The sequence below is a fragment of the Manis pentadactyla genome, chromosome Y (assembly GCF_030020395.1).
Source record: "Manis pentadactyla isolate mManPen7 chromosome Y, mManPen7.hap1, whole genome shotgun sequence".
Taxonomy (NCBI): domain Eukaryota; kingdom Metazoa; phylum Chordata; class Mammalia; order Pholidota; family Manidae; genus Manis; species Manis pentadactyla.
This window is the reverse complement of record NC_080039.1, coordinates 32580514-32604949: the sequence shown is the minus strand read 5'-3', so window position 1 is coordinate 32604949 and position 24436 is coordinate 32580514. Positions and strand designations below refer to the sequence as shown.

Below are 24436 nucleotides of genomic sequence, written 5' to 3'. Positions count from 1 at the left end.
ACGTGAGCAGAACCCCTACATCTCTCTCTCTCTCTCCCAGTGTATTACACACACACATTCCATTGATTCTGTATTCCTGGCAAACTCTAATAAACATCTCACATTTTTTTTTCCTGTGCCTCTCATGTCACATCTTATATTCTGAATCCCCTCCTGTCCTCTCTCCCGTCCGCCCATCGTTAACTCCTAGTCTTATGCGAGAGTGCAGGTACATGTCCTCTTTAATGAAATGCTCCTCAGAGCCCCTGGGTGGGGTATTTGCCTTAGTACATGCGGTCAAAGCACCCTGGACCTGCCAGTGCAGGGAATTCATCAGAGGTACGACTTCACATTTGTAGGATGGTTTCATTAATGTCAGTTTCCAGTATAGGGTCCACGGAGGCATGTCTGATTTTAGGGTAGTGTCCGCCATGTGATAGGAGCTACTTATCTTTATGAAGCATGGGGGGTGGGGATGCCTATAGTAAGGAATCTTTTATTATCATACATATTGTAATGTCTTTATCAGACAACATGCTTTATGACTCACTTTCATCTCTGATTCATCTTTCACTCCCCAAGCACAATGTCTTTCAAAACAATGCCTTTCAAGTAGGATTGGGAAAGGGACATAATAAGGGTCAGAAGCTATTATGTCCTAGGTGCCGTTCTTAACATAGTTTTCAGTGAATGCTTAGATGAAAACAGTGATTAATTTCTTTGGTTTAAAATTAGGTTCTGAGGTTGAGGATCACATCACATTACTCTGTAGAGGTGATTGAATAAATCCTGAGAGGCATTCGATAGAGGGAACTAGAGTAAGGCTGGCAGCCTTCAATCAGTTCTACAGATCTGCGAGTGCAAGGGTGGTATCTACACACCCACAAGAAACCTTAATGTTTCCAAATTATCCATGAAGGTTCCATGCCAACACGAGGGGGAAGGATAATTTTCGAAGGAGAGATAGTGGCCCACAGTGGTGGTTCCTGCTCAGGAAATAGGCAAGGTGAGGCAAGGTGAGTCACACCGAAGCAGGTGGTGGAAGGGAGGAGATAGGGCTGCATGCCTGGACCATCTCTGCTGAGTAATTTAGGGTGGAGGACAAGAGAAGAAAATGGAGCAGTCTGGAAGGCTGGCGGCCACTGTGATTGTAATAGGAACAGCCGCACGGAGTTCCGTGTCCTGCGTCATGGGGTGGGGCGGGAGACGTCCCGGCTGATGAACCCCCTTGTGCTCCAGAGATTAATGACATCAGTCATCAGAAGTGCGTTAGAGGAAAGATGTTAAGTTTCAACCTGGAAAATTCACAATCTCACACAAAATAATCTGATGACATTTTCACAGATGTGAAGAGAGACTTTTGAAAGGCTGTGTATACATTTTGCTGTTTGGGTATTTTTTGTTTCTTTTTGTTTTGTTTTGTTTTTGCAGTCAATGGCCAAACGGCCAGAGAAACCAGCTTTCTTGGTGAACTAATTAATGGGTATTAATTACACATTCATACAGAGACACCAATATTTAAACCATAGCCTCAGGATGTTTGTACTATGCACAAATTTACGAGAACAGGAGCAAAAGCAGATGAACCTTGGAAGTGTTCTGGGATCTTTCTAGAAATCAAAGAGATGGTCTCAAACTTAGCTATCGTGAAGAAATTGGGAGGGTGAGCAGTTAATCCAGCCAGGTCCTGAGAATCCATGCAGTGGATTGGAGAGGTCATATCACAGCCTGAAACAGAAAGACAGGATAGCTCAGTGTTCGCCCCTTGAACAGCTACAGTTGAAAATTTTAAGAAGAAAAGCATAATCACTAAAAAGACTGTATTTACAACTTAGTTGTTGTAATTTTACAGTTGAAAATTTTAAGAAGAAAAGCATAATCACTAAAGACTGTATTTACAACTTACCACTATATTTCATGGGAAAATTTGATAGGTCTTCTTTTTGCGAATGAATATATTACAAAAATTGAATGAACGTAAAGACTTATGAAGCTCAGTTCCTATATCCATTGAATTTTTGCACTCACTTAGATAGTGTCAAAGTACCCTTTTCTTCATAAAGCTAGTACTTGGATTTTTAAAAAGGTAACAGTGTTATGAAGATAATGAGCATGATGCAAAATTAGAAGACCCAGATTCGATTTTCTCACATACTTTTTATAATTCTCACTTTCTGTGTAACATTATCTGAAAGTACTCTTGAATGATAGACTGTAAAAATTTGTTTACTGGAAAAATATAATTCCACTAAAATCCTCACATGGGTGAAACAGTTCTGAAATATCGAAATATTTATGATGATATGGATGAAGGCATTAAAATGAAAATTGTCCATAAGTAGTTTATTCTGATACATAGGGTTATTTGTAGTAACTTTTGCCCAGGTTCCATCTTTAGAAGGTTAAAGTTTTGAAGTGCTTAAAGGTGATACATAGTACTTATTTTCAGATTGTTACTTAGATAAGGGTGACAGAGGCAAAAGGCTGTCCCAGCTGCTTGGAGTCTGATAGTTAAAACTCCTGGCTTGATTCAGTAAGTGTCCTTTGTAAATCATTGCAGATCAGTACAGGTTCATGGCACTGCATAATGTGCCTAAAAAAAGGGATAAAAATTCTACTTTTACTTTTAACTTTTACCCCAGCATACAGTTTCATTATTCAGTCCCTCCAATTGACCCATCACCAAAGTTTGTCCTCAAAGAACAAGTGTGGGAAAATTGGACACCACTACCTTTTCAATGTTTACAAGTATTTCACAAAGTATAATTTTTAGAATTTAAATTAATCACAAGTTCAAATATCTTATTTTAAAACACACATTTTTGGCTGTGATATTACATAGCATTATGCTTGAATCTGTGAACTAAAGAAGGAAATTGATCGGGTGGTTTGGCCTCTAAGAAAATATTAACAAGTGCATGAAAAGCAATATTATACAAGAAAGTAAAATTTAAACGGATTCAGATCTAACACAGCTGTTATCTAATATGTATCATACACAATGTGACACATATATAATCTTACATGTGATACTATAATGGGATATACATAGAGTGTCATATGCAATATGACATATATATAATGTTACATATGAATATACACACATATACACACACACACACATACACACACACACATATATATATATTCAATTCAGACTAAAACTTAAATGGTAAATTAAATTAAAAATACACCTGGTCTCACCAGTGACAATGGAATTTTTCAAGGTCTACTCCTTTGCGTGCGAAAACAAACCTGAACTACGGCTGGTCCAGGGAGCCTAGGGCTGACCAAGAAGTTACTGGAGGAGGTAATGCAGGAGAAGGTAGCAAACCTTAGGCCGGAGGAGAGATAGGAAGCCGAACCGGTGACCCCATTCCTTGCCACACCCCTAGAGAGGATCCGGAAAGCTTGCCAGGTGTGTGTTACTCCTTGTCTACCAGCAGAAACAAAGCGTATCTCTAGTGAGGCCTGCAGAAATGCCAAGGACTGGCCTCAAGAGAGAGCTCGCTGGTGATTCCTGGGGGCACTTGAAGAAAACCACTCCTGTGGGAGATGAGAGGTACAGCAAAGAGTAGGTGTCTGATAGATTCTAGAATGTTCAGGTACAGAACATAGAACAGCTTAAAGAAATGAGGAACACCGTTCACACAAATATGGATGCAACTAGCGCTTATTAGGAAGAAAGATAACCATTTGGATATGTAAAAAGGTACTGATAGAAACATACACTCTGCTGAGGTTCAGAGAAGCTCAGGTGACAGTTTATGTAGCAGGTGACGTGACACATGTGAAGAGAAAACTTGTGCACCAGAGAAGGCACTGTGTGAGTTGGTGTTCCCCCGAGGAACAGAACCAACAGTCTGTGGATGGACACAAAGGGGTGTATCGGGAGGGACTGGCTCACGGGGTTGCCAGTGCTGAGGAGTCCCATTGTTGGCTGTCTGCCTGCTGGGGGCCTGTGAAAGCTGGTGCTGTTGTCCCCGTCCAAATCCCAGGCCAGGGTACCAGGGGTACTGAGACCCACGCGGAAGGGGCATGCCTCAGCCGGACCAGAGAGCAAATCCACCCTCCTGCCCTGTTCCTTCCACTCGCCCTCGGGGCGTTGGCCTGGGTGAGGCCCACCCACCCTGGGGGACAGCGGGTCTGCTCCGTGATGCAAATGCCGGTCGCTCTGGAAACACCGCCACAGACACACCCAGAAGTCATGTTTTACCCGCTCTCTGTGGCTCCTGCGCCAGTCAAGGTGACCCAGAAAATTAACCATCACAGTTATTTAGGGACATTTCCGCAGAATGCACCACAAGGGCAAAAGGGAATGGAAGGAAGAAAACATGAGGTAAAAGATTCAGGTATTAAATGAGAAACTCTAACATTCATAAAAATGGAGGGTCAGTGAAAGAGAAGCAACGTTTAAAGAGAGAAAGGCTGTGATTTTCCAGAGCCCACTTCACATGCAACTTATTTAGAAGTCAGTAACAGAGATACATCAAGAAAAAAACCATTTATTTGGAAATTAAAGCACACTCCCCACATATGAATAAGCATGCATATGCGCACACACACGAGAAAAACAGATACAAATAATATGTGGAAGACATTAGCAGAGATTCTGTAGCTGTTAAAGAAATATTACTTTTTAAAACATTATGCTAATAAGATTTACATCTTAGATGATATAGACAAAATACTCAAAAAAAACCACAATGGACTAAAATTAAGGGAACAAAAAAAGGAACTCTGAGTATTATTCTATCTGTGAAATGAATGACATTCTTTTTTAAAAAAAAAAAACCTTAATTAAAGTCCAGACCCAACTTCCCTTTAACAGTTCAAATTTGTCTCTAGTGAATGAACAAATTCTTAATTAGCAATACCAATCATACTCTGTATTCCTGGAGATGACATTGTGAGTAAGTATTACCCCAGACACCGGGAGGTTGGGTGCGGCTGTGAGTCCCCTTTTTGTGACAGGGAAGGGTCTGCCTGTTGGTCTGGGTGATAGGTGCACATGCGTGTTCCTGGCCAAAAAGTTAATAACCATCCCACTCAAGACTTGTGTGTTGTACTGTATAGAAACTGCCACTCAGTAAAAATGCACACATTTAATAAGTAGAAAGTAAGATGGAAGGAATAAGGCAAATATCTCAGCTGTGGTTCTGAATGCAAATATGTTGAAACGGCCCCTCCAAAGGCAAAGGCAGTCTGATTAGGTTAAGATACTCGTTCGAGCAATGCTTCTGTCAAAAGAGAACCCCACACCTAACCAAGCAATGAAGAAAGGTTACATAGGAAGGCGTGGCCCAGGCCACATCAGGCAAACAGACAGAAAGGAGACAGACAGATGAAGCAAACCCCCACTCAAAACATTATAAAAACCAAGGAAATGGATTGATTAAATGGTTTCAAATTTGATTGAAGGAGCAGTCGATTAACCGAGTAAATCTGGAACTAGTAAAAGAAGCACAGGTTAAATGAGGATCTCTCTCCCACACAATGCCAGGGCCAGAGTTAAGAAAAACATAGTCCCTGTGGTGTATCTTTGTATATACCTTGTTCTAAGGAAAAATAAATAAATGTCAAAAAGCAGCCCACATAAATAGAACCATCCCACAGAACAATGCAGAGGGACCGTCTCACTTCTGACCTTGGATACCATGGGGACATTTAAATCAGAACAGTCCTGCCATTTACTCAGACCTCTAAATTCCCCCTGAGGGTCCGTGTTCTCAGCAATTTTCTGCTACAAACCCTCCATCAGGGCAGACCCCCCAGGATATCCTGTAACGTTTGCCTGCCCTTCATCCAACAGACAAGAATTCCCTGCACAAGGTACTGCCGAGATTTGCATCTCTTTCCACAAAATAGAGTAAAGAAGAAAGAGAACATGCGACCAGGAGTGGGTTGTGAACTCTCTGTGGGACGTGTCCCCTTGTTGACTGAGCATTGGCGGTGCTGTGACCCTGTTGGAGGGCAGAGACACTTCTGCCCCTCGGGGCTGGAAGAATTCTAACCACTTGCAAGGATTAGAGGCAGTCTTCAGACGTTCCCTGCAGAGGAGGATCGTGTGCACACACAGACGGGGCCTGGTGAGCCTGCCTCCCAGGCCTGGGGTTCCCTCCGCGGCCTGGGGTGGCGTTCATGAGGAATGTGGAAGCTCACGTTGTGGGCAGCAAGTCCCCAGCAGGCAGAGAGCCCAGAGAAGCACTGCACTGTCATCCCCTTCTTGCTAGAACGTGCCTCCGCTTTAAAACCCTGGGGCCCTTCCAGGAAGGAAGGGCTTCCCTGGCCCCGGTAGGCCGTGCAGCCACTCCATTCCTAAGGTGTTTCAGATGAGTAAGAATCAGAGACAGCAGAAAGCCTTGACCTCACCAGACCTTCCCTGTGCACGCCCTGAATACCAGCCACTCATCAGGTCCAGGTCTACAGACAAGGTTTCTGGAGTGCCATCTACCTGATGGGCTGACTTTGAAAAAAGTAACATGGAAACTTACCCAAGGAAATGGGTATTTTCCTTCCCAGGGGGGCCCCTGCCGTGGCTGCACAAGTATTCTAAAAATGCCATCAGGGCCCTAAACAATGCTGAGACCTTTTTTGTTTGTTTTTTTTTTCATTGGTATCAGAACTATCTTATGAGTCTCAAGAAGGGAAAGAAAAGTGATATTCATTGGAAAAATATGCCTCAGACACTGTTGAAATACTGTCACATCAGAAATCCCAGATGAAGTAAATATTATTTTCTGTTCTCTATAAAGGAGGCAATGAGGCCTGAGGCATTAAGTCGTGAAAAAATAAAATTAAAATATTTCACTCCTTTTCTGTTAACAAAATTATTATCATCAAATGAAATCACTTTCGTCGTTCACGGATCCAGCCGGATGCCAGATTAGCCATACAGCTCTTTGCAGATCCAAGCTGGCCTCAGTGGTGAAGACTTCCACAGCTGTGACAGTCGAAAGACCATGCCCCACTAATTTCAATAGTAATATCTCCAATAAGCACATAATTATTTATTTAAAAATGAATTACACTCACCAAAAGCAGAAAAATGAGTGAGGATAAAGTCAGAAAACTCTAAGGGTTCTGGGTGATCCTGGAGGGACTATTTATTCTTTCTTATCTAAAAAATTCACCTCCAACAATTGTACATCTTAGTGATGGAGAGAAATCACTGTTACAGTTTTACAGGGAACTCAAGTGGCTGCATTTAAAAATGATCAGGACATGCATGCAGGAAATCCAGTCATACCTTTTGGGGTAGTTTTCTGTGTTCGTGGGTGAAAACCCCTTTTGGAATGCGCTAACTGGCCATTCGGAGGGCTTCTGGTATTTGCCCCAATACATACTTGATGCAGGAGTCAATAAAAGTCAATGATTGTGCCGTGGTTTTCATATCCTAGGGAAAAACTGAGCGTCATCTAATCTTCTGGGAATGTTGGAAGATGCTCTTGCAAAGGTCCTGCCGTCCCACTCCCAGGAGCCACACTGCCTTAATGCTAATTAGCATGGCATTGCTATGTTCTAAGAAACCACCTCTTTAATCATAAAATAATAAGTCGTGTTTTTATGTAATGGAAATTATCTCCACCAACCCTGTCATGCAATAATAGCAGCAACATGTAATAGAAGCGTAAACCTGTCCGGACGGAATGTACCGTGTTCAGAGAAGAGATTCAACCAACATTTCGCAAACAGCATTTCAGGCACTTTCTTATGTTAAGATTTCTTTCATCTTCAAAGATATTTGGGGGCTGGTTTGGATCATGCTACGCAAATCCTAAGTGATAGGGCTGAAATTTATATCCTATTTTTTTGGCACCAAAGGTGGAGGGTTTTTTTCACCCATTATCGGAGGGGATGTGGCCAACGCTTCCTACCAGGGAAAGTCAGTGATAAAGGAGAGGTTCAGGAATGTGGTCGGTGGTGGGGCTGGGTGTGGTGGGTTTCGCATCACCAGTGCCCTCTTCAACAAGCTCAATTTTCCGTGCTTCCTCAGGTTTCCATCTGTATAAACATCTGCTTTCCCCATCTAACCCCGTCTGTCCTCAGCAGGACACATATTCAGACCCAAGACATATTCAGAAGCCTGTCTCCTCTTAGTCATAATTATCTTGGAAGCATAGCTGCCGCACTGTCTTATCCTAACCCAAAGTCTCAAAAGTTCCCTAAAAAAAATATTTTCATTTATTGCATTTTGGAAGACATTCTGTTTCATAACTTAAAACAACTGTTAAATTCCGAGAAGAATGGAGGGAGAAAAAAAGAAAAAACAGAAATGGAGGTGAAGAAGGTCTTCTCCAGTCAAATTCTTTCCAGATAATTAAGCCTATTTTATTTTCTTATTGATTTTTCTTTAGGAAAAGTACGTTTTATTTTAAAAATGGATTTTCAAAAATTTCACTGGTTCTGCGCTGTGAAGGGAAAGGATTAGAAAGGTTGCTTCCCAGATTAAGTTTACATGATTCTGTAATCACTGACTTGAAGATTTAGAAATAGTAACAGAATATAGAAGGGCTGTACTGTATTTTTCCCCATAAAATGGCCACTCCAAAAGCCTTTACTTTCAATTATTTTCCTAATTGTGTCATCTTCTGAGGAAGTTTGAGTACCAGCACATACCATTCAGATCATTACCATGATTCCAAAAATAGTAAAAATGAAATTTCTCATTTGCAAAGACAGAGAGAGAGAGAGAGTGGGAGGAAATGAGAAACAAAAAGAAAAAGGTTTCAATTTACTTAAAAGGACACCATCTGGGATGATTTATTCAATCTGAGTTTATATTAGTTTTCATCATTAAATCCTAAATTTGCTTTTGGGACATGATTATTTTATGTTCCATTTTAAGTTATATGTACTTAATTCCAGAGAGCTTTAAGATTAAATCAAAGGCATAATATGCTGTTCTCTCTTTTATTACTAATGCTGCTCCACAGAAGATACTTATAAAGATCTGAAGCTCCTTGTCTTCCGTACTTTTGAAAAGGAGTACATGAAAAGTTATATTTCACAACTCTTCCAAGGAGATCAAGGAAAAGTCATGAATATTCAAAAATAATTTTAATTTTTGGATCAATGGATATGAGAACATTTGTTTACACTTTTAAATTATCCCACCTATTACTCTTTTCCATGTGTAAGACATCATTTTTAATCATACTGATGAGAGAAGAGAAGGTTCTTCTTACCTCCTGTGCTAAGGAAAGTGATACTGACCCTGTCTGGCTTTGAAAAATAACATGCCAGTGCCCCAAAATGACGCCGTGAATTATCAGGTCACCTGACTTCAACAACAATGTATAATTTCAGTTTTGGACCATTTGCTTAATAATTTGCTCTAGAAATACCAGGCATTTCAAAATAATTCATCAATCTAATTTTTGCCTAGTGACCTACTTTACCTCAACATCTAATATCAATTCAAACACACACACTCCCAAAGGGGAATCTTGTTCGTTTGACATGCTGTCCTTTACGTTCCAAAGAAGGGGGAAAACACATACCTCGTGATGATCTGGTGACTGACTGATAAACTGATGTGTGCAGGCTCACGGGGAAGGCCGAGTGTATGTACTCTGTGATTTGTGTGTGTGTGTGTGTGTGTGTGTGTGTGTGTGTGTGTGTGTGTATGTTGGCAAGAACCTTCAAAACTCTTCAGAAACAACCAAATGGATATCAATAGCAGCTTTATTAATCATTGCCAAAATTAGAAGCAACCAAGATGTCCTTCAGTAGGTGAATAGGTAAATAAACTGCGGTGCTTCTGGTCAGTAGAATATTATTCAGGGCTAGAAAGAAATGAGCTGTCAAGCCAAGCAAAGACAGGAAGGAACCTTAAATCATGTTGTTAAATGGAAGAAGCCAGTCTGCAAAGGATTCCAGCTCTGTGACATTCTGGAAAAGGCATGCAATGGAGACAGTAAAAAGATCAGTGGTTGCCAGGGATTAGGGGGCGAGAGGGGTGAATAGATGAAGCACAAAAGGATTTTTTTAAGGCAGTGAATCCACTCTGTATGATACCCGAGTGAAAGAAATATGTCACTACACATTTGTCAGCACCAAAAGTGACCCTAATATAAACTGTGGGCTTCGGGTAACTAGGATGTGTTATGATGGTTCATCAATCATAGAAAATACACTTTGGTGGGACATGTCGATAGGGCAGGAGGTTGTGCATGTGGGAGAGCAGGGGTATATGGGAAATCTCTGCACCTTGTGCTCAGTTTTGTTGGAGCCCTAAAACTGCTCTAAAAAATAAAGCCTATAATGTGTATGTACATTTATAGCATTTATGGATATATGAGATTATATCATCTCACAATGGAGAATTCTATCCATTTGTCAAATGGAGACAGAATGAGAATGACATGTGCCATCGCAGTGAAATGAGAAGATCAAACAAATCTTTAGCCCTTGATTGAGATTCAAGGAATATGAAGGGCCACACACCTTCACCCTGTGAATGATTTAAAGCCCCTGGGCATAGCATATTTTGCACCATTTCAACAAATGTATTGATTTTTTAAATGCTGTGGATGAAACATCATCTAGCTCTTTTCTTGGACAAATTTCTTGGCATTCAGCTATAGAATTCGTGGGCAAAGTTCATGTATCAGAAACACTCACCCAAGTGTTTTCACTTTTTGAGACTCCTGTCCCGATTATAACTTTTTCTTTTCTATAAGGGGGAGGTGAATACTTTGAAGGGTTAGCATCGCTGGGAAGCAGATGAATACTTTACTCCTTTCAAAGGTGAGTTCTCCACATAACCATACAGAGGGTGAAGGCAGAGTTGGTGCTAGGCAGTTACTCCCTGTGATGGACACCAGAGAAGGGCAGTTCTAAATCAGGTGCACCCATCCAACCTCCAGAGGGTCTTGAGGTCTTGTCCAGTCCAGCTGAGCTACACACCCTCTGTGTGGAATTCCTTGTGACTAAGGACTGGATATATATTCATATATTCCATATATAACATTTGTTGGTGCAAATCGACCATCCCATCTCTTCAGTGAATTTTTCTAAAAACCTGTCTGCGTCCTGTTATCTAATAATCACCCACCCACCCATCCATCCACCCATCCATCCGTCCATCCATCCATCCACCCACCCATCCATCCACCCACTCATCCATCCATCCACCCACCCACCCATCCACCCATCCATCCATCCATCCATCCATCCATCCATCCATCCACCCACTCATCCATCCATCCACCCACCCACCCATCCACCCATCCATCCACCCATCCACACATTCAGCAAAGCCTGACATGTACCATTCCTATTTCTATCTTTGATGAAGATTACAAAAATGAATATAAGGTGATTCTTTCCTTAAGACATGCTTGTTCTGACAGGAGATATATAATATTTAGATAAATAAATAGTCACACTCTATTGTATCTCACCAGAAGTAGACCCTCCGTGGTTTAGTAATTCGTATTAATAATAAGTAAGCACAAGAGCCGTAGGCATTTGGAGAAGTGTTTTATATATTATTTGCTTTCCTCCTGGCTACTAAATGGTTCATTGCTGTGATACACTGTCAGTGGCGGCAGTATTGTCCCCAAGGGTGTGGGAATTGGTTCTTGGGGGTGAAAAAGTCATTAAATGCATTAAAAGATATCCAGACTCTCTGTGGGGATTAAAATTTCACTGGGAAGGGCAATTAGGGAAAATAAGTCCCAAAAGGCTCCTTCGGGAAATGATAATTTTAAAAAGGTTGAGAAACACCAGTTTCTGCACATTGCCTAGGATCAAAAAGCTCACTCAAAACGATCTCTATGAATCATCAGGGGCAACCACCGTAATTCCGCCACATATCATTCCCTTTAATAATTTTCTTTGGCTGGGTAATGGCATAAACAGTTGAGCAGCACACTGCTTTTGATGATTAATGATGGTCTAATGAGTTGATCCTCCCCAAAAACATAATTGCCGTGCTCAAAGACATGACCCCTGGAAGCGAGTCAGAACTGCATAACTGTGGAACAGAAACAAGAGAGACTTTTATGGCTTCATTTGGGTGTTTATTCAATTAGTTTAGTAGCTGACATTAGTCATGTTATTTGGAAGTTCCCAACCTTCAAATCATGCTACATATACACACTAAAAGAATTCTTTATTATAACCATTAACCCTAAACAACATGTTTTATTTAATGGTTGGCATACTTTCACCAAATACATATTTGTTTGTCAATTTTGTTCTCTAAAAGCAAGGACTGTATTTTATTAAAAGTCTCCAATTTCCCATTTTACTATTTTTCCATTTTCCTTGCAGACAGCTCACTCAGTAAATTTTAGTTGACTTGAGTATGCATGACTAATTAGCCCCAACTACATCGAACCCTGTTATTAAATCCTTGCTTGGACTAAAATTATGTGTTTTCATGTAACTAATTCCACCTTCTAAGCAGAAACCATCCTGAGCCCAATATATAATTTGAGACCTTGAGGGAATATGGTGTGTTTAATATCTGCCGTCTTTAAATTAGATTGAGTTGACTGGACACCCTTTCTAGAGATGGGTTCAGCTTCCTTCTGGGGCCGTCATGGGAGAAGAGGGCCTATAACTCTGAGTCCTCAGAGCTACAGATAATACCAAGTAACTCAGATGAGACTTGAGAAACCTTACCCATATTTTTTCCAAAACTCTATAGATTAGATTTTCACTTTTGCAAATACATTGATACCATCCTTACAGGAAGCAAAGGGAAAATTTAATTTGATTCCTTATTTTGCAGTTGAGGAAACTATGGTCCAGCAAAGTTTAAAAAAAATAATATAGGACATATGATTCAGAAGGAAATGATTATAAACAGGTGCAGCACAGAGGATTTTTGGGGCGGTGGGACCATTCTGCACGATCCTGTAATAAGAGGAACGTGTCTACACGTCTGTCAAAGCCCACAGAGTGTACACCGCCAGGAGTGACCTCAGCTTGGAGGTATGGGCTTGAGGGATCATCGTGTCAGAGCAAGTTCAGCAGTCATGACAAGTGTACTTGCTGGTGGAGGATGTTATTAAAGGGGGAGATGGCGAGTGAGTGTGGGGCAGAGGCGTCTGCGAACTCTCTGTGTTTGCTGCTCAATTTTGCAGTGAACCCAATAAAACTCTAAAATATACAGCCTGTTTTTAAAGAGGAAATAATTCCTATTATGACTCAGTCTTTTCCAGCATTAGCTTCTGTTAAAATATAATTAAATTACTCCATCTCCTTGGGTCCTTTTAAATACAGCTGAAGGGGCTGGTGGTTGTGCGACTGTTAGTAAGCTTCTTAACTTCTCTGGGCCTACATTTTCCCATCCATACAATGGGAATCTAGCATTATATAAATAGTAAATAATACACATAAAGTCATTCTGGAGGTACAGAACGGAAGGCATCTTTGAGTGAGTGGTAGTGGCTATAGTTATTGCCCTTTTGGATTTAAATGGTTATTCTAAGACACCCATTACTAACATCCCTATAATTATCATAATTTATAATTCTACTTATAAAATACTTAATATGAAACTTTTATGCTAATGCAAACTAGTATTGTTACCTAATCATTTGATAGTTCATACTGAGGCTGCAACCTATGTCATTTATATTTTTTAATATCAGAATACATGATCACTTAACGCAGAATGAAGAATGTTACGGTAAAAGCGTCCCTTTGCCATAGGCTGTATGTGTTGTATGTTTAATGATGAACTCTGTGTCGAACTTTGTTTGTGATAGTAGTGCTAACAGCATGCTGGTGTGCTAATAGTACCTCCTCTGCTGCCTGGTGGGGTTGGGGTGAGAAGGCTGTAGTGTGATCATCCGCACGGCCGGGGGTCCTTTGGTCACTTTGCCAATGCAGCTGTGATCCCCTCTACGCCCAGAGGGCCCCTCAGAACTGAGAACACTGCCCCTCCATTAGCCAGGGTCACAGCCAAATGGCCTCAGAGATGCTGTGTCCCTGCTCCTGCCTCTCAGCCAGCAATGCAGTGTCACATCAGAGCAGGACAGATGAGGAGGAGGTAGGAAACCGTCCAATGGGTGTAAAATACGGAATTATAAAGTACAGGTAAAGAATTGTTTTGCACATTCCTTTTTCACCAAAATAGCGCAAAGGAAGAGGAGGTTAAAAGGTGTAGGAATTAAACTGAGAAGCCGAGCGTTGCGATCCCTCCCCTTACACCGAGGAGAGAAACACATGCCCTGCTCTCCAAGTTTTGCGCAAAGCGTGGAATCTTGAACTCGGTAGAACTGACATCATCAGGGACAGGAGGCGCTGCTGGCTCTGAGGGCGGCGGGCTGGGTCCACGAGCCAAGGAAATGCAGCAGCATCTTGAGGCAGGGGATGGTGCCACACAGAACCCCCTGGTCTCCAGGAGGCGCGCAGCCTTGCTGACAGCTGACGTTCACCCTGTAGAGCCGTGTTGCCTCTCCGACCTCCAGAACTGTAAGATCAAAGCTCTGTGGTTTTTCTGCCACGACATTTGTGCTAATTCATGCAGGAGTGATCACACTAGCACACTGGGCATCTCGTTCATTGGTGCAAAAAGCGTTTTTGAGTGTTGGATCAATGAGCCGCGGTACTTACTTAATTATGCAACATAGTAGGCGTTAAAATGGAAATGTGACCGAAATGCTGTGGGGTACAGAAAATAGAGCGCCCTGAATCTGCATCTTGGAAAAGACTGGAGGGTAATTGTTTATCCAGAGCCCCTGAAAGTTGCCAGGAGGAGAGGAAGGGGAGATGGAAGCCGTCCGTATCAGCATCTGCCGTCAGGGGCATGTTGTGGGATAGGAGGTGAGTGTGTTAGTGTAATGCACACTGGTACTGGCCCGGATATTCTTTCCAGCCATCTCAGAGGCCCCCGGCATCGTGGTGCACAATTTCTCCACCCGTCCACAGCTGCAAACCTCATGTTCAGACCTAAGTCCCCTCAGCCGGGGGCCGTCTCTGGCTGGCTGCCAGATGTATCTCTGGCCCCTGGTGAACCCCAGTCTGGAAGTACTGCTCAGTGACAGAGGGCAGGCTCTGGGCAGGAGCGTTCCTCGTCCCTCCTGGAGGCCGGTTGCGAGGCGTGCTCCACAGTCTTGCAAAGATAGGGACGGAGGCCTGTTGGGTGTGGCCGTGTACCCCTCACCAGGAGACCGGTCATTACAGTCTCTCCCTTCCTGTATCGCATCCGTGCTTCAGCATGATCCTCACGACTGCCTCCTGCATGAACTCCTTGCCGCACATATTTATTTCAACATCTGCTTTGGGGCAAAAGCCCAGATAAGACCATTGCAAAACGTTTTTCTAACCCACAGAGAATTGGCAAGTAGTGTTCAGATGTGTTGGTAAATGACATTGAACAATCCATCCTATTTAGCTCTTCCCTCTTGCCTCTGAAACCAGAGGTGCTTCTTGTTCGGTGTCTGTTGGTACCTGCAACACCTTATCACGCGGCCAACGTGATTGGAGAACAAGCTCAGGAGTTAAAAAAAGATAGTCACATCTTAGATACTGATCCTTCAGGGTGCTTGACTCTAGGCTAATCTGCTACCATCAGAAAACAGACAGACAACAGAAAGCTGCTACACTGTGTGTAGGAAGTGTGCACCAATGGACTGAGTTGTGTAGAACTCCTTTACATGTTATCTACACGTGGAAACACTTGGTCCCTGAAGTGAACTCAGTCCACGGAGGTGTTTCAACAATGCCCCATCTGGCCAGCCAAGCCTCTGGAGCAATGTCAGTCCGAATGCCAGCACCCTACTCATTGATTTGATGGTGCAGAAACCATAGTTAAGATGACCTATTCATTACAAATAGAAAATGCAATGGTTATACGGGCTCCTAAAATAATTTTCAACAATATTTATACATTCCAGAAACCAAAGGGGACCTTTAAAAGTCATTTTCTGTATTTCTTTGCTATGAGGAAGAGCTATTTAACTCTTACAAGACAAATGGATACCCCTCAAATTCTTGAAGATTTGCAGGCAAGAGCTTCCAACAGCAACGTTGTAATTTGTTTTTGAATTTCAGTGAAGAACGGATGTTCAGATTTTATGTTAAATGCATATAAATACACAAGATCATTTTATATCATGCCAGTCTTTTTAAAATCTAGATGAAATAAGAGCATTAATCTGTTTCTTATTAATTTCATCCCTCCTGCACATTTTCCATGATGTCTTGACTAATGCTAGTACCCAGGCATCCCGTGGAGACAGAATGTTAATAAGGACCAAAAGGACCTAATGACAAATTTCCACATTTTGGAAAAATATTAGCAATGTTCCTATATTCTGACACTACGCAAAGTTCTGCTGGTCCGCCTCGTTGTTTGTGGAGTTTAGAATAAATAGTGTATGTTTGCATTTCTGTTTGAAGACTCAATTTAAAAAACAGATGTGTGATTTCTTTTCATTGTCTTAAAAATGACATGATAAATATATGTCATCCATGAAGATGGTATAGATTATCAGTAATGAGAGGAATATACTTACGATTCAGACCAGTTTACACTGTGCAGACCCATCTATCCTTTTTAGTGGCTAAGAAAGTATATTTTTCATGCTGGTTTTCTTAATGCCGACAGACATGGCTTACTAGTAATAGCACAGGATATATTCCAAAGAATATATACCCAAAGAATATATCCTGTGTTCCTCTCCAAGTGCAGGGGGGATGCGCCTTCTGTGAACCGTGACTGTGCATGGATGAACTGAATCGTGCACCCTTCGTAATGCCACCACTATGCACAGGAAAAATACCTTTTGAAAACCAACCGATGATTCATCTGTAGTTATTGAAGTTTATTAAGTGCCAAATGTTATGGCCTAAATGTTTATGTCCCCCTAAGTTCATATGTTGAAGCCTATCCACCAACATGATGGTATTTGGAGGTGGGGTCTTGGGAGGTGCTTAGGTCATGGGGGTGGAGCCCCATGAATGGGGTGAGTGCCCTTAGGAAAGAGACCCCAGAGAGCTGTTCCCCTTCTGCCATGTTAGAATGCACCAAAAGACAGCTGTGAGTGCAGCAGGGAGAAGGCCACCCAAAGCCAACCATGCTGGCACCTGACCGCACGCTTCCAGCCGGCAGAACTGTGGGAAATCAGTGTCGTTCATTATAAGTCCCCAGATATAAATATTTTTTATTTGATTTTTCTCCAGTCTGTGGTATTCTGTTACAGCAGCACCAATGGACTAAGACACCAAAATCTGTTCTGTTTGAAGAGATTTGACATATTTGTTGTGATTGGAAAATCTGAGTAAGAATCAGGAGCAGAAAGCTCATGACCGAGCCTCTTTACAATATAAGTTTGATGGTAAATAATTTACCCAAAAGCCTTTTATTTGAAGAAACAACACAAAGAAGGGTGGCAGAGAATATCCTCGGCCCTGGAGTCCACTCCCTGGCACGAGGGAGCCGTGAGCAAGGTCTTCTAGATGCCCTCATCAGAGACACCGTCCTGTAGTGTGTCTTCACAAGGGCGGTGTGCCTTTCCTTCGTGCGTGTTTTTTTTCACTGATCAGTACACACGAGGTATTTTTTCTTTGATTTTTCTCCAGATGATGAGCTGCATAACAGCTCCAATATAGACAGGGAACATCAGGCGAGTCCCAGTCAAATGAGCCCAGCCCTGGCATCTCCCTCTGTGAAATGTGACATCTGGTAGGTCATAAAGAATAGCACCCAGTTCCCTTTGAGGAGCACACATTGCAGGCTTAGACGTCTGGTGGAGCCTGTCACCTCCACGTAACAGTGATTGGAGAGACAGCGCTGGCCCATGAGGTCATTTAGCCTAAGTCCTGTCCAGACACAAGCCAGCAAACCTCTGGGGAAGGAGATGTACGGAAAGGACTTTACATTTGGAACTGGCTCCACTCTACACGCTGTTTCTTCAGAGCATTTATTCAACCTGCTGATCTCTGAGCTAGATTCTCTAGAGTGGCAGGTGATCAGAAGTTCGTATGTAGCTATGGGCAACATTCATAATTTTCTCCCTCAGTGCGGACAAACGCTGAGACTAAATCCTGGAGGATGTCAGAGTTTAAACATAAATACATTTTGTGTTCATGTGTAATTTATTTCCTGGATTATATAATGTGATGGAGGATTCCCAGTTCATGAGTGTTAAGTCTTTCCATATGTGTGGGCACAAGGTAAGTTCTATATTCTAAGTCATCTTTCTGTGAATCTTCCCATAAAATAAAAAGCCATTCTTTTAAGTAAGTTATCAGTCTCTTTTTCAGTAAATTTGGTTTATTCCCATGTTTAATTTTCTTAAGGAAGAGCCACATAAAAAAGTTGATTTTTAAAAGCTCAAAATAGCTTTTCCCATTGGAAGAATCACACCTGCATTACTCAAGGGAATAAATGTGTCTACCTTTGTAATGAAAGAATGACTTTTAGGATACTTCAATCAATGGTATTTGATCGGTCATCCCAGTGATGGAGCCTGCAGGACTCCTAGCCTAAGAGGCATTGTGTCTCAACCCCACATGTGCACATGGACTTGCTTATATTGTAACTGGAACATATCTATGAAAATATAAAATAAATATGTAGTTCTTGGCAAAGATCTCCAATGGTCAAGGACTTTTCAACACCAAGTGTAATGTCCGTGTTGGAATTAGGTTTGTGGAAGTGTTGAGATAATGTGCTGTGAAACAGTATGTGATACACAGCCACTGTCCACTGGTTACCAACATGGGTGTGCAGAACTCACGTACTTTGTTTTTAAAATCAAAAGAGGAGAAGAGGACTGTGAATTGGCCAATGGGAACAAACTCTATTTAGAGCAAAATCTCTCTCTGTCAGCCAAAGATTCGGTCTACTATCTGACTCAGTAGATGATGCATCTGATGGTTGTCAGATCTGGGATATGTTGCTTGCTGATCTTTTTTTCCTTAATTCTGCAGTTTTGAAATCTCTGTGGGACTCTGCCTGAAGTTGTTCTGCATTCCGTAGGTCACTGTTCTTGTTTGGGATTTTAGTTCTGTGGGGGAAAGTGTTCCCAAGTCTCCTTGGAGAATGATAATGAAACACAAAAGTTTGTTTGCTCGATATCACAGCAGATGTCGAAGAGTTGCAGTGCACAGAAGGCAAAGTGCATTGAAATGCTAACGGCTTGGAGAAATTGGGTTAGTGGAGACCCCAGGGAGAAGACATGTGCCCAGGGGTCTCCTGGGATAAAAATGCAGCGAGGGGGCCGTGCGGTTGTGAAATAAGTGAGCAACCCTGCAAAAAGCTTCACTTCTCTGTCACATTGCCCTCAACCTGCTGCATCTTAGGGACCATTTCCTAAGCCCCGAAGACATCTTGACTGTATCCTGTTGCTTTCCAGACATTTCCAATTATGAGAAAACTCTCGCTTTTATCGTCAAGTCTCACTTCCTGGTATGAAAAAGTCCCACCCAGTGTCGAGTTTGGGTCCAAAACTCAGCTTTCTCTCTTCCCCCACCCTGTAGCTCAGGGAGTGCTGGAGAGAAGGATATGGGGTCTGGCACTTCTCTCTGCCTTCTACTTTCCCCACTTTGCCCCTTACAGATTTGGAGCAAGCAGAAAGGAATTTTAAAAAGGGGGGAGACATTGAGTGACTGAACTATTGCTCCTTGAAGGCTCTCTGTGCTCCCGTTGGCTGTGGTCTGTGCTGACTTTGTGGCAGGTGTCTGCGTGTGGAATGCTGGTCTCGTGAGTTGCCAGTGTGAGTTCCTGCAGAGGTCCCCCGGGGTCCGCAGCGCTGCACAGCTGCCTGGTGAGGGCACAGCGTTCTCCAGCTCGTCCCCCATGTGCCAGTTCCCACTGCTGGAGCTCGGGGGGCGGGGGGGTTCTACCGCTGCACCACGTTAACTCCAGTCTTGGAGCTCTGGCTTCAAACATGTTTCCCCCAGGCCAGCGCCTCCTGGAGCCCGAGCTCCTCGCGGCCACGCTCTGCTCTCTTTCCAGCCGGCTGCCTCTGGCAGTACCAGCCTACCTCTGCCAGGACCAGAAACACAGCTTGCCTGAACACAGCCCGTCCTCGCAGGGCCGCCGTTTATCTGTCATGTGCAAAGCAACCTTTCACCTTCGACCCAGTGAGTGTTCATATGTACTGAACTGTTTATTCCAGAAGGCCTCTGTGTTCCAGGCTTCTGAGAGACCTGGGAACCGTTAAGACTCCAATTCTGGGAGGAAGGGTACCTGAGTGTGAAATTTTAGGCAACAGTTACGGAGATATTTGGGGAGAGCGTTCCTCGGAGGCCCTCACATCCCAGGGCAGAATGGAAGCTGACTCTTTCTTTGTGGTCACCTGGTCCCAGAGGCACCATTTGAGTCTTTTTCTTCTCTATAGCCTTAGGCATTTTGTTTAGTTTTGTTTTTTTTCATTATCTGACTCTTATTACTGAGTTTGTTGATGATCCAGCAGGGTGCAGTTTTCTTCTGTGCATAGTAGGATTACTTGTTTATTATGATAGCAAGAAGGTTTTTTTTTTTGGTAACCTGAAAGACTCCAGGGAAAATAATGGATTGACTTGGTTACATGGCTGAGGTCTCTCTGCTGCAAAATAAGGGAAAGATGAGCTCAAGAATGCAGCTAAAGACACTATAACTTCAGGCAGAGCTCGCACCCTAGATGTGCTTCCTAAAACCAAACTGTTCCTTTACAGAGGTTTGAAATGGTTCTCTCAGACAGGAGTTCTTCTTCTCTTCCATGAGTACAGGAGGCTATCCGAGACCCAGTAAGCGTACGTTTCTTTTTTTATTCTGGTTTGCAAAATGGAGCATGTGTGTGTCACTGCTACAGTGTCCTTATCACTATCTGAGTAATTATCATCCACCGCGTCATCCATTCCGTTGTCAAGGTGTGGAAATCACTCTCTCTCGTTTGTGTCGTGATCTCCTGGTTGCAACACTATGTGTGCACCAGCTGAGAAGTCGCGTTAACTTATTCCAGTGAAAAATCTAGCCCAAAACATTTTTCTGGGGAATCACTTGGTGGATTGGCAGGGTGCTTTTTCAGAGGGTGGACGTGTGGGTCTTGCCTAAAGGAGACCCATTCTCAGAGGGGGCCCGTGACTCGCCTTGGAGACGGGCTCGTGGAGGAGCAGGAAGCACTGGGCCAGGACGCAAACGGGTTCCTCCTCCTTTTCTGTTTTGTACTTCAAGTTAAATGCCATGCGTTTTGTATTTACAGAAGTAAAGTAGAATATAAGTTACATTTCAGGCCCCCGAAAAGCCTGGTTTTAAGGAGATGTGAACTAATTGTTACAGATGGGCAAAAGGAAAACCGACTTTTTCTTAGAGAAAAAAAAGCATTTTACTTCCAAGTAAACAGTGATTCTCCTTTTTCTGATGAGAAAGGGAAAGAAAGGGGCAGGCAGAACAGCCCGAGTGCTGTCACCCCAGGGTGTGACTGTGACTGAGGTCGCCACACAGCAACAAGCAATGTGCCAGACCCTGAACGTGGCCTCTTCTGAGTTCCCATAAATCACAGCAGATTTGTCTACGACTGTGGCATGGGAGAGGCCCTGCTCAGACAGCCCGAACTGGGAGTGTTTTTATAGAATTCAATCACGGCAGCTTGAACAGATTCTTTAAAGGTAAAGTTGAATTAGACAGAAGCTGCTTTAAATCTCTCTAATTACCAACCCGCCACGCTTGATTGTGGATGAGATAAATCAGTTTATCTAAGTTTCATTGAAGTTTCTCTTTGTTTTTTTAAATGAGTGGTTGGGCGGGGGATGCTTACTGTTATTTTATTTTTTTATTCTTCAGCATTTATGGGGAAGGGTGTTGCCTCCAAATTGCAAATGGTCCCCATCAGATTCTGTGCTAATTTGAGGAGTCTTCTCCCAAGGGACTCTATAAAGAGGTAAATTTCCATTTGAAGGAAAAAGCTTCTCCACAAATCTTGGTCACTGTCCTAAAAGGAATAAAGGTAAACTGCTACTCAGTCTTTTTCATTTTCCTCTTTTCCAGGTATTCTGGCACCCAGAGGGTGCTCCTTCCCTGTTCTTCCAAAGTCTGACATTCCGGGCCTTTCCTGTCTGTACCCAACAGTGACGTTTTGTGTCTTCATCCGGTTGAAGAGGCTGGCATGCAAAGAACCTGGCCGAGTCCTTCCTAGAGCCCACGTTACACACGCCAGACCACGGCGAAGACTGATGCCTCCATCCCGGGCATGCTCATTCAAATGCGCTCTAGTGAGTTCAGACCCTGAGATGGTTAAAATGAGGAGTAGGCGTCGGACACATGCTCCCGGATCGGTGCGTGTGCTTTGGCCCACAGAGCTGCCTCTTTGTTGTAACTCAGTCATCCAAATGGATGCTTAACGGAATGACATTCATTCCATCCAACTGGAGTTCTTCCCGAGGGCCAGAGATGGCGTCACCTGCCCGGGGGGGTCCTCCTGGAGCAAAGCCACAGCCACGCTTGACAGAATCCCTCACACTGTCTCCCAGACTCCCTGGCCAGCGTCCCTTTGGAAAAACTCTAGAACTCTCTGCTCTCAGCGGCCAGGTATTTTGAATAGACTCTATGTCCTCAGTGCTGGCATTTTTTATAGAGACTTTGAATAGAGATGCTAGAGAAGTGTCCCTTTCGTTGGCTGGGAAGATGTTGGTTATGCAAATGAGTGTCACTCGGGGTGTACAGGTGGAACCTGAAGCCTCTGCAGATATGAAGGGCGGGAGACCAAATGTGAGTGAGTGAGGGACGAACACGGGTCTTTCCACGAGGCTAGAGGTGGTTTCATGAGATGGGCAGGGAGCGGGCCACCCGGGGCCCTCTTCTGGAGGTTCTGCTGAGACCCAGGGCTCAAGAGAAATGAAAAAGAGCACGAGTGGGTGAGAACAGCTGAAGGATTTCATGCAGGACTGTTCTTAAAAGAACTGGTCACTCACCCCGGCTTCTGTTGCTCAGTATAGCCAAAAGCAGAAGTCGGATCCGACACCTGGCACACACTGAGTGCATCTTCCCCTTTCCGATTCATTTTATGACGACTTGCTAGCTTTTATTTTGCAACTTCCTTTGTTCCAAGAACCATGTCACCTTTATTCTACTTAAATTGAACTTTATTATTCAGTGTCAAAGATAAAAGTCATAGGACATTCTGGCCATGATATTATTCTCAGAATCTGTCCTTCACCTAAAAATATAAATAGTAGGTTATCCAACTTGATATCCCATTATATCTTTACCCACTTTGGGGATTCAATTTGAAATAATTTTTTTTTCTCCAAAAATTGTCATAAAAGGTAATGTATACCTATCCTGATGGCACAGTATATTAAAATACTAATTGGGAAATTATCAGCTGGACCTTCATTTAGTGAGTATTATATGGAAAATAAGTAGTTGATCAATACGGAAGCTCACTGATAATGTCATCTTTTGCCATGTTAATTTTTCTCTGAAATAACATCCATGAGGAGCAGTGCGGAAGCACAGTGATTGCTTTTTCTTGAATTTCCTACGTAAAGGACGGGAAAATAATTGCTATTTGGTGAGCAACTTAATGCGATAGGCTGAATCTTATTCTGCCTATTTGAGTGCAATCAACAGTACGAAAAACTCAAGATGGAATTATTAGTTATAATTGGGATCTTCCACTGTTTCCACAAGCCACGTGCTCTTCCTGCTATGCAGGAGTCAGTATACTTTTCCTATAGAGGGTCAGATAGTAAATATCTTAGGTTTTTGTGAGCCATACAGTCTCTGTGTCAACTCCTTAAGCTGTTGTCATAGCGGGTAAGCATGCAGAGATACGTAAACAAATAGGTGCGCCTATGTTCCACTAAAACTTTATTTACAAAACTAGATGGGGGTGCATAGCATAGGTATCTGTCCCCTGCATGATACGATTATTTCTTTTAAAAGAACACACTTCTCTTTTTCCCGCGATCTGTCCACAGTTTGCACTTTGCAGCACGCTGCCCTGCGCAGAATGACTTTCTCCCCCCTTGCTGTTCCTGATACATTCTGAAATATACAACCACCTTCCCAAGTTTCTGCCATCATCATACTTCGTGACAAGGTTAGCCAGACATTTATTGCCCTGTTAAAGAGATTGACTTGGGGTCTCATCTGGGGAAGGAGGCCTTCAGGCATGATTACTGGAAGGAGTAGAGAACAGGAGCTCACAGAAATGTGCATGTGTTGCAAACACAGACTGAGCTCGCCATACCTGGAAATCAGAATGATGGGAACAGGCTGCTTTTGGGGCAGAGACTCGGAGAGATGATGCATGCATGCCTCCAGGAGTTGAGGGAAAAGATGATCATTCTTTCCCACAGTCATTATGGTGCAAAGTGTGAATATGCAACTCCTTCTTATGTGAATAAACACAATTTTGTAAATTCACAGAATTCAGAAGAATTCTAATTTGGTTTCAAACTGCTGTTTCAGCTATATTTTAAAATTCCACCAGATCATCAGTGGGCTCCTGGACAGCACGCATTCGTTTGACCTCTCACCAAATTAAATTCTAAGCTGCAT

The 24436-nt window shown here is 42.8% G+C and overlaps 1 long non-coding RNA gene across 2 annotated transcripts in view; it reads left to right on the top strand.

The window, feature by feature from the left end:
• The window catches only part of LOC130682141 (uncharacterized), a 243152-nt gene extending 221172 nt beyond the window's left edge, over nucleotides 1-21980 (top strand). Inside the window, exon 3 of one of the 2 annotated variants that reach the window (XR_008995422.1) lies at nucleotides 21920-21980. This is a non-coding gene — a long non-coding RNA (uncharacterized LOC130682141). Of the gene's footprint in view, nucleotides 1-17127; nucleotides 17408-21919 lie in introns of those variants that run through there. The other variant, XR_008995423.1, reaches the window with a different exon arrangement.
• The last annotated feature ends 2456 nt before the right edge of the window (nucleotides 21981-24436 follow it).